The sequence below is a fragment of the Etheostoma spectabile genome, chromosome 6 (assembly GCF_008692095.1).
Source record: "Etheostoma spectabile isolate EspeVRDwgs_2016 chromosome 6, UIUC_Espe_1.0, whole genome shotgun sequence".
Lineage (NCBI taxonomy): Eukaryota > Metazoa > Chordata > Actinopteri > Perciformes > Percidae > Etheostoma > Etheostoma spectabile.
The window spans coordinates 23,566,328-23,583,159 of NC_045738.1; the positions used below are offsets into that span (position 1 = coordinate 23,566,328).

At 40.9% G+C, this 16,832-nt stretch overlaps 1 protein-coding gene and 1 long non-coding RNA gene across 5 annotated transcripts in view; both read left to right on the plus strand.

The window, feature by feature from the left end:
- LOC116690692 (furin-like protease kpc-1) overlaps nt 1-16,832 on the plus strand; it is a 298,529-nt gene that overhangs the window by 161,679 nt on the left and 120,018 nt on the right. The window lies entirely within an intron of this gene.
- LOC116690706 (uncharacterized) overlaps nt 12,114-16,832 on the plus strand; it is a 15,290-nt gene continuing 10,571 nt past the window's right edge. The window contains exons 1-2 of the long non-coding RNA XR_004332338.1: nt 12,114-12,125; nt 15,419-15,423. This is a non-coding gene — a long non-coding RNA (uncharacterized LOC116690706). The remainder of the gene's footprint in view (nt 12,126-15,418; nt 15,424-16,832) is intronic.

Sequence of the window (16,832 nt, forward strand, 5' to 3'; positions counted from 1 at the left end):
GACACAATGAGGGTTAATGGAGGGAAAATGTGTGACCTGGGGGAACACCTGTTATGTAAAACCCACAGGCCAAAACTGGACCGAACGCCCGAAGAAAGGAATCATGAACTGTTCCTTTTTTGGGGACTGTAACTTGCGTCCCAAAATGGCACAAGTTATGAAACCATACAACGTGAAGGTTTTTATCTGTGGTGCTGGAATGTAAACAGCCCCATATCCCATAAAAACAATTGTTAACATTAGCCTACAATCAGAATTAGCTTGAACACAGCTTCCGACACCAAGGAAAAACTAAACCGTGGGTACGCCATCCTCAGAATCAGAATCAGTTTTTGTTGCAAGGTATGAGGACAAAATATGAGGAATTTGCTTTGGACGTTACTTACAATGCGCCTTATCATAAAAAACAAACCCATATACAAACTCAAAAAGAAATACGTTCGACAGGTGAGACAATAGTGCAATGAAGAGCAAAGTATGAAGGGGGTAAGTATAATTCTGACAGTTAATCATAAGCATAGTGCAAACGGGCTGGAATAATAGTATTATGTATTCATAAGTTACACAATAGCCCTGAAATAGAGAATGATATAAATAAAAGTGGAACTAGGTAAACAGGACTGACTAGAGACGGATGAACGGGGCTTTAAAAAAAAAAAAAAGTAATCTATAAACCCCACAAAAGGAGTTAGCTAATGGAATGCTTTGTGAACAAACGCTGGGTTGTGAAGCTGGTAAGGTAGTTAGCCTGGACAGCAAGTGGTGTTTATTTTTAGAGTGGATACAATAAACCGTTTAATCCAGTCTTACACTCTCTCTTTTGTTTTATTGTCTTTAGGCAGGCTAAAGTAAATCAGTCTGTTTAGTAACTTCAAGAAGAAAAGCGGGGCGATTCTAGAATCAGACCTTTAATAATGCTAATGTTACGTTACAATCCCGACAAGGAGAAATTTACAATGACATTTACAATTGTTGTTTTATTACACACAGGCCTGAATTACACCACAAATGCTCAGAACTATACATGTCAGAGTGAAGGGGGGATGCTCATGGAAAGGCGGCCGAGCAGTTGGGGGTTCTTCGCAAGAGCAACTTGGCAGGGCCCAGGAGGGGAAGGCACCTCTCCACCATACTTTGGTAAGTACGGGGACCTTGAAACCGCGGACCCTACGGTGACGATCCCAACTCCTACTACTGACCTTACTACCACCCTCAATGAGCCCTAAGAGAATGTGAACAGTGCCTTGCAAAAGGGTACACCCACCCCCATTAATCAGTAATTTCATCATCGGATAATCTCTGACATAGACCTAATGACAACAAACCGTCAGCTAATGTTTTTGAAAACTAAACTGACATTTTAGAAGTCACAGTACTATACGACCAGCTGAAATGCATGGGGGGTTGCTAACATTCACAACGTGTTCAATTTGGGTGTTTATCTTGCACACGAATCTTCTCTGGGGACTACAACGTCTAAACCGTTACAACCGGCGCTCCTACTCTAACTCTGACAGATTAGATTAGAATCTCAGCCAAAGGCTGGGAGTCTGACAACCGCCTTGATTGGCACAACCACTAGGTTTTCATGGTTAAAGGTCCCATGGCATGAAAATTTCACTTAATGAGGTTATTTAATAATTTAATATGAGTCCCCCAGCTGTCATGGTCCCCCAGTGGCTAGGAAATTGGTGATAGGTGTAAACAAGCTCTGGGTATCAGCTCTGCCTTTGAGAAGATGAAAGCTCAGATGGGCCGCTCTGGAATCTTGCTCATTATGAGGATAAAGGGCAAGGTACTTAACCTTCCTTGCTTTGCCGGCCCAGCTAATTGGCCCCCCCATGGCAGGAGAGAAATCATGGCTTGGAAAACGAGCAAAGTGGCAGTTGGTCAAAAGCCACACCCCCACCCATCCACCTTGGCCCCCCCTCTCTAGGGACCACTAAGTCTATATAAATAGAGACTCAGAACCAGTGACTAGGGGCCACTAAGGTCTATATAAAAGACGAATTCAGTACAGACTAGGGGACCATAAGTTCTAATATGAAAGAGACTCAGATACAGTATTAGGGGGACCACTAAGGTCTATATAAAAAAGACTCAGATACAGTATTAGGGAACCACTAAGGTTCTATATAAAAGAGACCTTCAGGATACGTATCAGGGGACCATAAGGTCATATAAAAGAGACTTCAGATCAGTATGAGGGGGACCACTCAGGTCTATATAAAAGAGGACATCAGTAACAGTCTTAGGGGACACTAAGGTTATATAAATAAGAGACTTCAGATACAGTATTAGGGGACCCATAAGGTCGATATATAAGAGACTTCAGATACGTCTTAGGGACCAACTAAGGTCTATATAAAGAGACTTTACGACACAGTTTAGCGGAACACTAAGGTAAATTCCAAAAATAACTGTAAAACTGCCGTAAAAGTACGGCCGGGAATTCAGTGTTTGAAGTTGAAAAAAGCGTCAAAAGTGTGAAAAAAGTTAAAACCTCGTTAAAGAGCATAGTGATGATTTGCAATTTTGGACAGGCAAACAACAGTACACCGGAGTCAAGTTATGCTGTTGCGATTTCAATGATTTTTTTCTCTAGTTTCCGAATATTTAGAAGAAGGACACCTCTACGACCGATATCCGCCCACATGGGCAAACTCACAACAAAAGTATATATTATATTAATTATTTATCTTAGTGATAAATGGCCACTACAGAAAGCGAGAAAAAAATAAAATGGAGTTAGGGGTGAACTGTAAATTTGCCACACTGAAGGATATTTGTACTCTCACAATGCTATACTAATATTACAAAAGTAGATCAGGTAAATATGGTAAACATATTTTAGAAAATGAAATAACTTAAACAACAACAATAGGGTGGTTTGGGCTGCCAGTTTCCCGTAGCTTGGTCTGTAACAGTCTTAAAATCCCAATTGTTCCGATATGTAGTGTCTGTCTGGGCTTATTTGGGCGTGCTCAGGTCAGCAATCCAAAATCAGAGAACAATCTCCCATCTCTGCATATTGAGTCTCGGTAAGTGGCTGTTCGATCTTATTCCCCTCTGTTTTCAGTCACGGGACCCGATGTGCAGGGGAAGTTGCCATGGGGCCACAATTCTATGCGGTGTGGGCATCGCCTTCAAGCCAGGATCGGAGGTGAGGCCCACAATACAGGCTTGTCACAACAGTGGGAGGCAGTGCATTGTGGGTGTGCGGCCAATGAGCCAAGACGTGGCATTTAAAAAACGCTTGTCGAGGACCCACTCATTGCTTTTAAAGTGCCAGTTATGAACAAAAAAAAAAAAAATTCCTTTTTTTGGGATTGGGCTGTTAATTGTCTCTGGTGCTTCCAACGAATACAACGCTAGAGGTTGAAACGGGAAGTAATGTCGCTCTATCACCTCCCGAGCCCAGGAAAAATACCTCACCTGGCAGACTAAACACATATCACATGACTGTTACAACTGGGGTTTGACATTTGCAAATGAAAGGGCAAATACCATATGTGGCTGGATGAATATGAAACCCGCTGTGGTTGGAAGCATAAGTATCTAATCAGGAGTTGAAAGAATCAAACCACAACGCACGCATTATTCGAAAAATACATATAGTCCGGGTGCAAGATTCTTCTAAAACTATGATTAGGCTTGTAGCATATGCAAGAAAATCAATTAATGAGCATGATACAGAGAAAAGAGCTTGATACACTTGTAACTGTAAACTCATTGCGGCCAAATAATGGCCATTTTAGTTAAATGATTTATTATGGTTTGTGTGGGTGTTTTTATTCCAGCGCATTTTTTGTTACACAGCAGATTGATATTGTCCATTTTTATTTATTGCTTTTGTTGATTTTGGACATTTATTGGGCTATTTAAATGTCGGCCAGTTTTTCCAAATATTACTTTCCAAAATATGAATATTAGTGTTAAATATCTTTTAGAAATTAATGCAAGGATCTTTGAAAGGTGTCCTGCTCTATGTTCCATATCATTTTGGTAGATTAAAAGGATCGGAACGACAATGTTAAGGGTTTATCGCAACATTTATGGGGACAATTTATCCATAATTGTCCAGAAAAATAATTGGAAAAAGCTTCCTAAGTTGTGATAAGCATAATCGAATAGAATAGCATGAAAGCCTTTATTGGTATTATACACAAGTGCAGCACCTGTGCCACATGAGATGTAAGCAACCCCTTTGCAGTGTCAACACAAAATATAAAAATATAAAAAAATAATAGATATAAAAATGTAAGTAGTGCAGAAAAAAAAAGAGAGGGGGGGAATTGGCTCACAGTCCTGAAAGAAGGGTATACATAGATAAAGTAATAGAGAGATAAATGTGGTATAACCATTATGCAGAAATAGAGTTTGGTGGTATCAAAAAAGTATATAATATGGCACAGTAATGAGCTAAATGGTAAATATTAAAGTCTTGCACTGTAATGAAATGCACAGAATTACAGTGTCCTTTTATGTATTATAATTAGTATCGCCCAGTAGGTGGGGGAAGAAAGTCTGGGGGGGGGGGGGGGCGGTAGGGCTGTGATGTGAAGTAAGTATTCTTAAAAAAAAGTAAAAAAAAAACAAAAAGTGGCAAATTACAGCTGAAAGTAGCTCATCAATGTGGAGCATAGGTCTCTTTTTGACAGCCTTTTACAGAAGTTAGAAAATTAAGTGATACGGACTATTTCTCGCTAAAGCAAAGGAACTGAAGGCATGTCATTTATTTAGTGGACTGAGGCTTTGGGTGTGTGTGGACAGCACAGATGTGCACGGTGACGGTGCTATTGAGCCACGCTGACCTTATGAGCAGCTCGTTTTTTTTTGAAGGGCTTCAGTAATGTAACGTGGGTGGGGGCTGAAGAGCCAAATACACAAGATAGCCCATTTTGGGATATCTAAGAGTCGATCAAATAGAGTTAATGGGAGAACATGGATGTTGGAGAGATGTCTCACACCCAACCTACAGGGCTGTGCTCGAGCACAGGAGCACTTTCAGTGATAGGACTCATTCTCCCAAAAGCACCACAGAGCGCAACAGGAAGTTAATTCTGCCGGTGGCCATCAAAACTTAGGAACTCATCCCGCGAGTGTCTGACACGAGGACCACTTAGAGGGGTTTGAACACGGACAATATTGTCTGTTTTGGTGCAAATAACACTGGCTGTAATGTGGGAACTTCTACTATAATTATTATTATTATATTATTATTATTTTCACCATTGCAACACATTAATTATTTATTAGTAAATACTGTATCATAAGATACCTTAACGTATGTAAATATCCAGACTCCTTATATTCCTTATTTCTCTTATTTTATGTCTTACTATTTCTAATATCTGAGCACTGTAACACAGAGTTCCCTTAAGGGATCATAAAGTGATTTTATGATTCTGATTAAAAGAAATGTCCCGCAGCACTGAGAATCTGAACCACAGCAGTGTTTCAGCCCACCCAACATGGAGAATGAACAGAGGAATCCCTCCGGTTGAACTCTGACATTGAACTCTGGGAATCTTTAACCCTGATGGTGTCCTCGGGTCAAATCGACACGTGTGTCCCATATCAGTATTCTTTTTAATTCCAAAATAACCATGATGATTCCACACAACGCTCTTTGGCGAGACAAGATCTCGACCTTAATTAATTTTGGGGCGAGGTCTTTATTCATTTATAGCATTTTAGAAAGAAATGGGAGTGGTTCTTGGACTAGCATTGGTAAAAGTAAGGTGGACATATTCCAGTCTGGGATATCTATCAACATCCATTCCTTTAATTTTTAGTCTAAATAATTCCTAATTTACGCGTTCCTAACGCAAACATTTAGGTATAATTTCTATAATGGGTTTAGTGATCTAAATTCCAAAAATAACTAAAGTTAATAAGGTAGGGCTATGGAAGTGTTTGAAAAGTTAACATTGAAAAACAGTCAAAAGGTTCAAAAAAGGGCCAAAAAACGTAAGAAGAAAAGTTACAAAAATTATATAAAACGCAAATGAAAGTGTTGCATTTTTCAATGTTTGTGGAAGACAATTAAGTGCCTTAATGGGATATAAATAACAACATGTGGTTTGAAATCGTATTGAGGTCAAGTGACATACTCCAGTCTGGGATATCCACACATCCACTCCTTAATTTTAGTCAAAAATAATTCAAATTTCATGATTTCAAACTAAACCGTAGTTTGAATTCCTATAAATGAGGTTGATTGACCATAAATTCCCAAAATAAACTGTAAAAAACTAAGTGTTAAGTGCAGGTAATGTAAAAAAACAAAAAGTGGACATAAACGTAAGAAAAGTTAAAAAAAATTGACATTAAAGCGTCAACAAAAGTGTTGATGTGGATTTGGAGGGAAGACAACACGAGGTAACCCTCGAGCCGTCTCATTTGTCAGCAGCTGACAGAATGACCCAGAGAACGGAGGGGCAAGACCAGGAATCGCTTTCAAAAGTCGGCTCATAATTGTTCCCCTTGCTGAGTATGTTTTATACAGCTAATACACAGAGTCCTGCACACAGGAGATGAAGGTGCGAGACCCAAATGAAAGATGCATGTCGGAATGTTCGACGAATTGACTGAGCATTCCCCCTCCTGGTTGGGATTGTGCTTGGAAGTCACAGTGAATGTGATGTGGTTAGATTTGAGTAACTGTACACGGGGGTCTCAACGTTTGTCCAGGACAAGGACCCCCAAACTGATGGCGAGATGGAGAGGGACCCCCTAATTATAATATTGTATAACAGTGTGTGCTATCAACTGGTCCTGTAGTGCCATGTGTGCGTGTGACTGAAAGACAGCTTATGCCTCAATTTATCGTGTACTACAGGGTGTTGAATAATGTTACATGTGGCTTTTAACGCATTCAATAGTGGAAAAAAATTGGCAGGGGGGGGGGGGAGGATATAAAATAAAACAGTCTGATCAACCAAACGTCGCGACCCACATGCAGTACCTCGCGACCCACCTAGGGGTCGCGACCCCCCTTTGAAGACCCACTGCTGTCACTAAATGTGCATTGAAGCAACAGAGAAAGACAAGTTATGCGTGACGAAATCGGCGTAAATGGATGTACTGTAGGTCCTTCGGACAAACATTCAAGACATGCGAGCTGACTGTGTTAACCCGCGTGTGTCCTCCCGTCAAAAATTGAAAATCAACCCTTTGATTGATGCCTTTTTTTTTTTATAGTGTTTGAAGTTTTGGTCACTGCGTCTGTACCTTTTTTAACACATGTATCACAATTTGGCTCTTTAAAGACACATTTTATTCTTTAGGATTTTAACTCCATGTGAGTTGTGGGGGCTCTGATGGTCTTCGGTTTATTGTATTTTTTAGGATTTATTATTTTTATCTATTTTTTTTCTTTTGAAACCAGATGATCTTATTTTGTTTTTACCATATTTTACATTCATGTTTTGTTGTTAGTTTTCTGTGACAGCACTTTGGTAAAACTGTGTGTTTGTAAAAATGGTGCTATACAAATAAAGGTGGATTGGAGGGATGAGCTTTTTCAATGTAAGTCAATTTTTTTTTTTTACTTGTTTCAACCCCTGGCGTAACACACTTATAACTTTCAGTTATGTTGGGCATTTATGGTCAATAAACCTCATTTATAGTAAATTTATAGTAAAACAACCCCAAAATTATGAAGGTAGAGATTTGCACTTGCCAAAGGGCGTTGTGTGGAAGTCGATCGTTTATTTTGGGTAGTTAAAAAAGAACATTGATATAGGAAAAACGGGGTCAATTTGACCGAAGACAAAATGAGGGGTAAGCGACAAATAAGAGGAACATTTTATTTTCTTTTATTTTACAACACAATCATCAAAGTTCATCTGAAAACAGTGGGAAACGAAATGGACAGTTCATGTGAAATCCCCCTCAAGTATTTGCTTTAGAAAACATGTAAAAAATTTGGACTGGACATAAATGTCGAACTTAGTAAACATGGTAAATGTCTGCAAGAAAGTTAGATTTTAATAGCAGTCATTTGATTTATTTCATTTTCTTTGGGGAGTGTGTGAGCAGATTGTGTGTTATTTTTAGCATAGCAAGCTAATTGGCCGCATTAATGCAGTTCTTAAAATGATTATGTCATATTTTTCTTATATCCTATTTATTATTGTAGTAATTATACGTAACTTATCACCTCACTCTGAGGTACATAGGACTAGGGGAGGGGAGTGTAGGGGACCAAACAAAGCTAAAAGGAAGAGTGAATGGTTATACAAAGGAATGATAATGAAATATACAACCGTTAAATCAGTTATAAAATAAGCACTAATTAAGTTCAAAATGGGAAAGGTGTACACGGGCCAGTCACTCCCTTCAGAGACAATGTCTCACAATTTTGGCTTGAGCCTCTTTGTTGCAATTTAAACGTACATAATGTGAAAGATACAGCTAACCTCGTTTTTAATACATGTTGGGTCCTTTTGGCTGCTATTCACACACTTTAAGACAGACTGTACTACATTAGTGGTGACACCTTCTAGAAGAAAATACTTAACTTTCTTGTCAATGTAGTATTCTCTGACGTTAAAATAGAACATGCACTGCACATATGTCTCAATGGCCGCAGTCTATGGCAAGTATCGCAATGCCAGTAATAGCCATTCAAGGTGTCACACCTTTTTTATGTTTATTTCACGTTTGTCACTGAGAGTTCTGTTATACTGGATATGTGTATAATAATGCATATGTATTTATGTAATTTATATTATGTCATCATCAAGAGGTGGAAATACTTTTATTTTTCTTTTTTAAAAAATGAATGCATTGCAGAGTCAATTATAAAAGGCATTAAATGAATGAAACTCTTACATTACTGACCTGTACATCTGTACTGTACATCCGGTACATAATGTACTGTACATCATGTACTGTACATCTGACATACTGTCTGTACATCATGACCCTTGTAACTCCTGTTCTACTGTACGGTACATCCGTACACGCGTGACATACTGTACTGTACATCATGTACTGTACATCCGGTACATACTGTATGTACATCCGGTACACACTGGCGTGATACAACTGAAATCATGTACTGTAATCCGTACATTACGTAACGTACATCAGTATGTACATCCTGTACATACTGACTGTACATCCTTACACACGGTAGTGTATCATACTGTACTGTACATCTGTACTGTACATCCTGTCCATACTGTTATGTACATCATGTACTGTACATCCCTGTACATACTGTGCTGCTACATCCTTTACACACTGGCGTGTAATAATGTACTGTACATCATGTACTGACCTCCTGTCCATACTGTACTGTAAATCATGTGTAATGCTACATCCTGTACCTATGTATGTAAATCTGTACACTGTCGGTACCATTATGTCGTACCAGCTGTACTGTACATCCTGTAAATACGTACTGTACATCATGTCACCACTGTCGTGTACATACTGTACTGTGAGCAAATTAATGAGCTCTTTCATCGGACACCACTCCACAGAACATTAAAGCACCAGGTTATAATATGTTTTTAAAGGGCGGTTGGGGACTGATAATCCATCAAAATGGCCAGGAATGTGATAGCTAGTCACAAACTGTTCCTATATAACTGTGGTTGTTGGGTATCACATTCACTTTTCCAATGTAAAAACAAAAACCATTGTGTCTGTTTTGAACAGAATGAAATAACTGCTCGTCTGGTCATTTATGTTCTGTTTTCAAACTATGATCCGTGTGAACTTTTGGATCAATCAGTTATCCGCCTGTGGGACGCTCGGTCATCCGATGCCATGGAGGACACGGCTTGACATTCAAACATCACCTTCATAGACATCTAAGTCTGCAAGCTGGGGCCCCGGGACGACGGGGCCGCGATGGACGGGGCTCAGCACTGCTGACGGCGAGCCCTCCGTCTGGGAAATCGCCCAGGCACGGCTTTCCTCGCCAAGTTCCACTAATGTCTGATGATGTACTACAGATCGGAAAGGACTGAAAAGTCCAGTGTTGGGATTTTGTAGATGAGTTTAATGCACACATAGCTATTTTTAAGAGGTTACAAAATGACTGTCCATACCAAGAGTAGGATATTTGAAATAATTCAAATTCATTTAAATAGGCTGTCAATAAGTTTATTTTTCCCCAGAGGATGACTTATCGGGGGTTTTGAGATACAATTCCTATTTTTTAATATAGTACCAAGCAATGGCTGGATTAGCAGGACGTCATGTGCAGACCATACTGTGCACTGGCACGGGGGCCAGGGGTCTACGGGGACCACGGTTGAAAATGGGGAAGTTATTATCGTTTCTCAATTGAACGCCAAAAGTATATTTTAAGGGTCTTAGCCAGGGGCCCGTCTTATATCCGTCCAGTTTGAGGGTATTTCCAAATTGCGGCATCCTGACATTTTATTTGGCGGGGGGTGGTTCCAGACTTTTGTCATGTTTTGCTTTGTAGCTTTAGTTAATTTTGTTATAGGTTGATTTGTGCAATCTGTGCAGTAAATTTAATTGAGTCCGCTCACATTCTCTGTCATCAAATTATGCTGTAACAACTAACAGAGTTCAGCGTATCTAAAAAACCAAAAAAAACAAATTGCAACGTGACCATATTATGAAAAAAGTTATGTGGTCTATGGCAACTTGGGAAAAAATACCCATGCTGTTTAGTTTTGAGAGCCGGTTCTAAATGTCCTCTGTCTTCGCTCCGGGTGAGCTGTCCAACATCTGCACGGCTTTCTACGTCACTAGCCTGAGACGAGGTGGCTAACCGTAGCTGCCTAGGCTCGTTCTCAATGGCAAACATGCTACAAACAAAACCGTTGACCAACTCTCCAAAAGAAATACTTCCTGTCCCTGTTGCAGTATTCCACCAGGGCCCTGGTCTAGAGAAGTCTCCAAGCTGATCCTGCTGACGACCCCAAAAGCTGGAGAACGAGTTATCTAGCTGTGGGATCTACTCGAGCCTATGAGCATGGGGCTTCCCACAAAGATAGGATATGAAGTGGGTGTCTCACTTGGAGCTAAAACAGAGACCCCAAACCACACAGGGTGAAAAGAGATCGGCAGCAATGGGCGTACAACAGAAATAGGTCTTTTTTGAAAAAATGAAACCATGAAAACCTTTCTGGTACAACTCAAAATACAAGTATAACCTGAAAATGAGCAGAATATGAGCGCTTTAATTATAAAAGCGACCCCCATTCTTGGGGCACCTCTAGCTCCACCCAGTGAGAGTTGATCGCCCCACTGTAGGCTGAGTCTACAGGCGGGCGGGTTCCATCCGACCTGTGGCCCCTTTTTCCGCGTGTACACACATCTCTCCCCCCACCCCCCCCTGTCAGTGTATCCACTTCATATATTAAAGGGAAAAGCCCTAAAAAATCATCTTAAAAAAAATGACTAAATTCTACTAATGTCACTTAACATCTCTCAAACCTTTCATAAGGGAAAACGTGCCTTTCTAACTGACTCTATCAAACAAAATAACAACTTGCACATAGTGGACTTAAAAGAAATAATTTTTCTGAATTGGGGATTTTGTTCTACACTGAGGAGTTCATTTTTCCTCTCCTAGTATTGAGGCTATGTATACACAAGTGGTGCTAGATGCCTATTTTTTCCGGTCCCTATGTTTGAGCCCTATGTAAAATAACACAGTGGATATAAATTCTCCCATGTGTTATTTGACATTTCTCTGACCGCTAGATGGAAACTCTCTTTTGAAATTCATCTCGACTTGAGGTGTGTCTGTTTGTTGATTAGTGGCCGAGGGGGGAGGGCAGGTCTTGGTGTGGCGGCAGGTAACGGTGGAATGCAGGCGACCACGCGGCGCCGACGGACGTTAACTCCATCTACCACCGTCGCCATCGGCGCTGTCCTCTCAAAACAGGAAAGCCCCCGTCTCGGCGAAGCCGCCCCGGCGTGATGGCCGTCACTCTGACGGGGCCGGCGGGGAGGCCCACCTATCTCTGGTAGTGTGCCATTACTGCTCCACCTCTAACACAGTGTTTATCATGAATGAGTGTGTGTAATGTATGTAATGTGTGCGGGGGGGTGGTGTGTGGTGTGCAAGCGCCACTGCTCTTTGGCTCCTGTGAGCTGGAGAAGCCTGTTAAAGAGCAACGACGGTGTGAGTATTTTTAGAGACCTGCCAAATGCCCTAGGTACTCTTGATGCAAATCACACCACACCCACACACCACACACACACACACACCACACCACACGCACACAACGCACACAACACACACGCACGCATTCATAAACCAGAAGCAAACGGTGGTTAATGTGAGGAAAGCCATGGCTTGTAGTGGCGGAGAAAAGGAGAGAAGAAGCTAGGTGTTGATGGAGGAGAGGTAACAGTGAAAAGCTAGGAGGAAACGCAGTGCCAACTCCAGGGCTACAGAACAGGCCAATTTTAGTGTGATATCCGACCTTGTCTGCCTTGGCTGCCTGCTCTTTTCAGCCCTACATTAGCAGCGGTGGTCATACTAACACGTTTATTTTAATAGCATCAAGTTAAAGCTGTGTGACGTCTTTCTCAACTGTCTATAAAGTAGGGTTGGGGGAAAAAAAAATCGATCCATGTCATGTATTTGGATTTCTTTTTTTGGGGGATTTTAAAAGGTTATTCTGTTCCCAAATTTTTATTTTAATTCCAAAGGCCAAGGGAACTGTATCATGGTATTGCATTGTACCGGACATGAAAATAACGGCCTTTAATAATAAATCTGCACCTGCCTCTATGGAATTTAACCATAGGGGGTGTTGGTGTATTCCCCTGTATTTTACAAGGAAGAACATTGTATCTTATTTACACACATATTCATTCACAAAGAAAATTGGTGCCTTAAAAGGTTGGATTTTCTAACATCTCTTTGACTTAAGCTAACATCACATTTTCCAAACATGTTTTTTATCTATTTTTAGACACCTTTAAATGGGGTGTAAATGTATTCTGAGCCACTGTACTTCTGTTACAGAATGAAATAAATGACGGACAAGTGATGCTTCTTCTTAGAAACAACTACTGCTTTGTCTGTAGGATATATTGTCTCTAGAGTGATTATTCAACCATTTGGTTTTGTATAAGAAGAAACCGAATTCACAATACTCAACCCTATCAAATCGCAACACCCTAGAATTGCAATAAATGAAAACGCAATACACAATTGACACTCACATATGTGCATGAAGGCTGGGTCATGACCAAAGATCGGTAATCGTCTCGATACTGCCTAAACGTGGTATCATGAGTAATGGAGTATATGCCATCAATCCGGCCACACGTCTTAACGAAAACAAATGAAAATCTACTTAAGTAGTCATTGATGTTCTTTTTCGTCATAACGATGTCAAACTGGATATGAAAGAAGTCGGTTGGCGTTCACTGTTTCATTTTATCATAAAGAGTTTAACCTAGCCAGACCGGACAACAAAGATAGAAATAATATCACCTCTATACAGTATAGTAGCACAGTTGTTAAAATATAATAAAATATATGACAACTGGGATTGATCAGGTAATTGGGTGTCGGGAAGCAAAAAATGTATCGACCATCTCTATTACACATCTACATAGCCCATATCTTGTTTAACATGGGTTTTCGTTGTCTCTCCAGGTACTGTGCCAACATGGATGATGGGCTGTGAACAATTCCAGGAACAGTCCAGTGCGGCCTCCCGATTGCTCGGGGAATTTCCCTGGCTCTTGCATTAGAAAAGTGAGTGTCATACACCTTTTTCCGACCAGTGCACAGGTCACTTTTTACCAGCCGGTTTTTGTTTGCCTCAATAAAAGTGCAAAAACAGGAAGTGCTGGTCGCGTATCCTGTCTATCATGGTAGCCTACAGTCCCTGCAAAAGTCTTGTCGCTTGTGTACAATTGACCTGAAGTGCCGCTGAAAACTATCTTTCTAATCAGATTATTTACAAGAAATTGGATCATGTAATCCCACAGCTTTGTAATAATGTTCAGTGCAAAAAACTAAACTGTCAAAAAATATTCTAATATTCACAGCCTTGGTAAGCCCATTGAGTCCAAAAGTGTTGGCGCCTTGTCATGATTGAGCTTCACCTGTGACTAGTAATGGATCAATTAGGAATCTCAGGTGAGTATAAAAAAAAAAAACAAACACCCAGCCACTAGACTTCACTCAACTGCAAACTAGACCGTCTGCAAACCATGCCTAATTCACCCGCTGAGACTATACATTGGATTATCACAGGTGAAGACCAGATCCAACTGTGATGTGGCAGACACCTAATGTGTCCTCAGCGTCAAGTAACGTAGATAAAAAAAAAGATAAAGACTTGAAGAATAGACATTTGGTAAGTTTGCAAGCCATGTCCATGCAGACCCGCAGAACACTGTCTCAGAGAACGGACGTTTGTTGCCGAAAATCCAAGGCCAGCCCATTTCCACCAGCAGAGCTCCACGAGACCTGTCCCCTGAAGTCCCTTGTCAGACCAACAGGTTTAAAATCGATTCTGTCTCGAAAATGATGCCTCCATGGTCGAACAGTGCCACAAGCCGCATAACACAAGGACCAATTGAAAAAACTGTGTGCTGTGCCAAGGCCCACAGCATGCTAAAAGGAATGGAACGTGAGAAGTGGAAGAAAGTGGATTTTTAGATGAATCTTCGTTAATTACACACAACAGTCCGCCGCAAATACCTATGGAGTCACGCATGGATCCAAGGATTACACACCAGAAAACAGTGAAGTTTGGTGGCGGAAAATCATGGTCTGGGGTTTCCATCCGTTGGGGGTGTGCGAGGATCTGCAGGGGGGAAGGAACATCAATAGTTAACATACCAAGATCATCTAGTACCTCTTATATTCCCAACCATAAAGAGGCCAAATTCTGTCGCAGTATGTGATCCCATCACATACTTCCACTCCACCTTCAAAGTTCCTCAGAGCGAAGACAGATGCAGATGTCCAGGATTGGCCCCCAGTGCACAGACAATACATCATGGAGATATGGGGGTAGATGAAAGAGAGAGCATGGAAGCACCAAACCCAAAGACTATTGATGAACTACTGGGCGGCAGCAAGACTGCTTCCTAGCTCTCGAGCTTCATCAACACATTGTCCTGGATCCTTGCCAAAACCGCATGGATCCATCCTTCAAGCTCATGGAAGTTCTGACAAGATATTACATTTGGAATTCTCACAGTCACCACATTTAATTGCTGACATAGTTTAGCATTTGCGTAATTTGGTTCAATTTCTGTTATAGGCTACAAGATTTTGTACTTGCAAAATTTTGACCTTTGGTCTTGTTTAAATAATAAATCTTTTTTTAAATGAACTAATTTAGTTTCAGTGCAGTAACCATCAGGGTGGTAGGGTTTAGCTTTTCATATGAGCTATTTCTTACACCACATATATTATTAAAAGTTCAGGGTTACATAGCAGGTGTTTCTACAAAATAGATAAGCGACAAGACTTTTGTCAGGGACTGTACTTGTGGACATTGCGCTGTCATCACACGCTGTATTGGGGGGTGGGGCCGACTTGATAATCCAGCATAAAGACATATTTCCTATCCTGGGCTGGGACACATTCATACAGTTTGATAAAGTCCTTACTGGACTTTAACTTATCATTACACTTACAATAATGTAGCTCAGTTTAGGTTATCCTGGACATCTCATCTGCGGTTTTTCCTGCATCCACTGTATGTGATTGCGTGTGTTTATGTGTGTGTGCGTGCATTAGTCGCGGGGGGTGCCCCGCCCGCTGCAGCGAGTCAACAGGATTGAAACCGCAGCAGCTTTCAGCGACTTTATAGGGAAAAAACATTACAGCGTACATTGACGTTAACATGTTGGCAGGACGTCTTTCGCTGTGCGTTTTGTTGGTAAATGTGAGATGTTCGAGTCACACACGTCTCGTCTTCATGTCAGAAACACGGGAATGAAGTTGACCCGTTCTCACTCCTGATTGGTCAGTGGCTGCACGTGGGACTGTTGGGATTGTCGCTAGTAATGAAAATGCGATAGGTGGCCCTGGCTGTCAATCACTGTCTTCCAATTATGTTGGCCCCAGATTGGTAAGGGGCCCGTAAGCAACTGCGTACCCTGCTTACTGATAATTACGCGTCTGAATCACTCCATTCTCATTGGCTACCAGCCACTGTGGCAGGGAGATTGACAAGGTTACCCACCAATTGCAACATTCATCTGCATTTGGCAGGTGGTCGGGTGTTTATTTCAGGCCCTGGTCATACTGCCCAATACTACAACAATGAATGTGATACCCTATTGATTTTTGTAGGGATTCAGTGTGTTGCTCAAGGACACTTCAGCAATGTCTGAGGTGGCTTTAGTCCCCAACCCTGTTGTGTTTACTTCCACTCGTGTCATGGTGGAGATGATTGGCTCTATTTTCTGCCAATGGCATTTGTCAGTGTTATTTCTTTTCATATTTAAGACCACATTACCCATATCCCCTCCTGTGCTTTCTTGTACAAAAAGGTTGACGCTATTTTCACCCACGCTTGTCCTTAGCACACTGTCTTTGTCTTCTATGCAGGCGACAGCTTTGTTAGAAGACATTTTCCCCCATCAGCCCTTTTCTGCCTTTAACCCTCGTGTTTGTCTTCCCGTCAAAATTGAAAATCACTTTTGTTGACGCTTTTTATCAACGTTTTTAACTTTTTCTTACTTCTTGTCCCTTTTTCCTGTCACTTTTGACACTTTTTTTTCAATATTTGTCATCTTTTGAAATTTTCAACACTACATAACACTAACTTATTAACTTCAGTTTTACAGTTATTTTTCAAATTTATGGTCAATAAACCTCATTTATAGGAAATTATACCTAA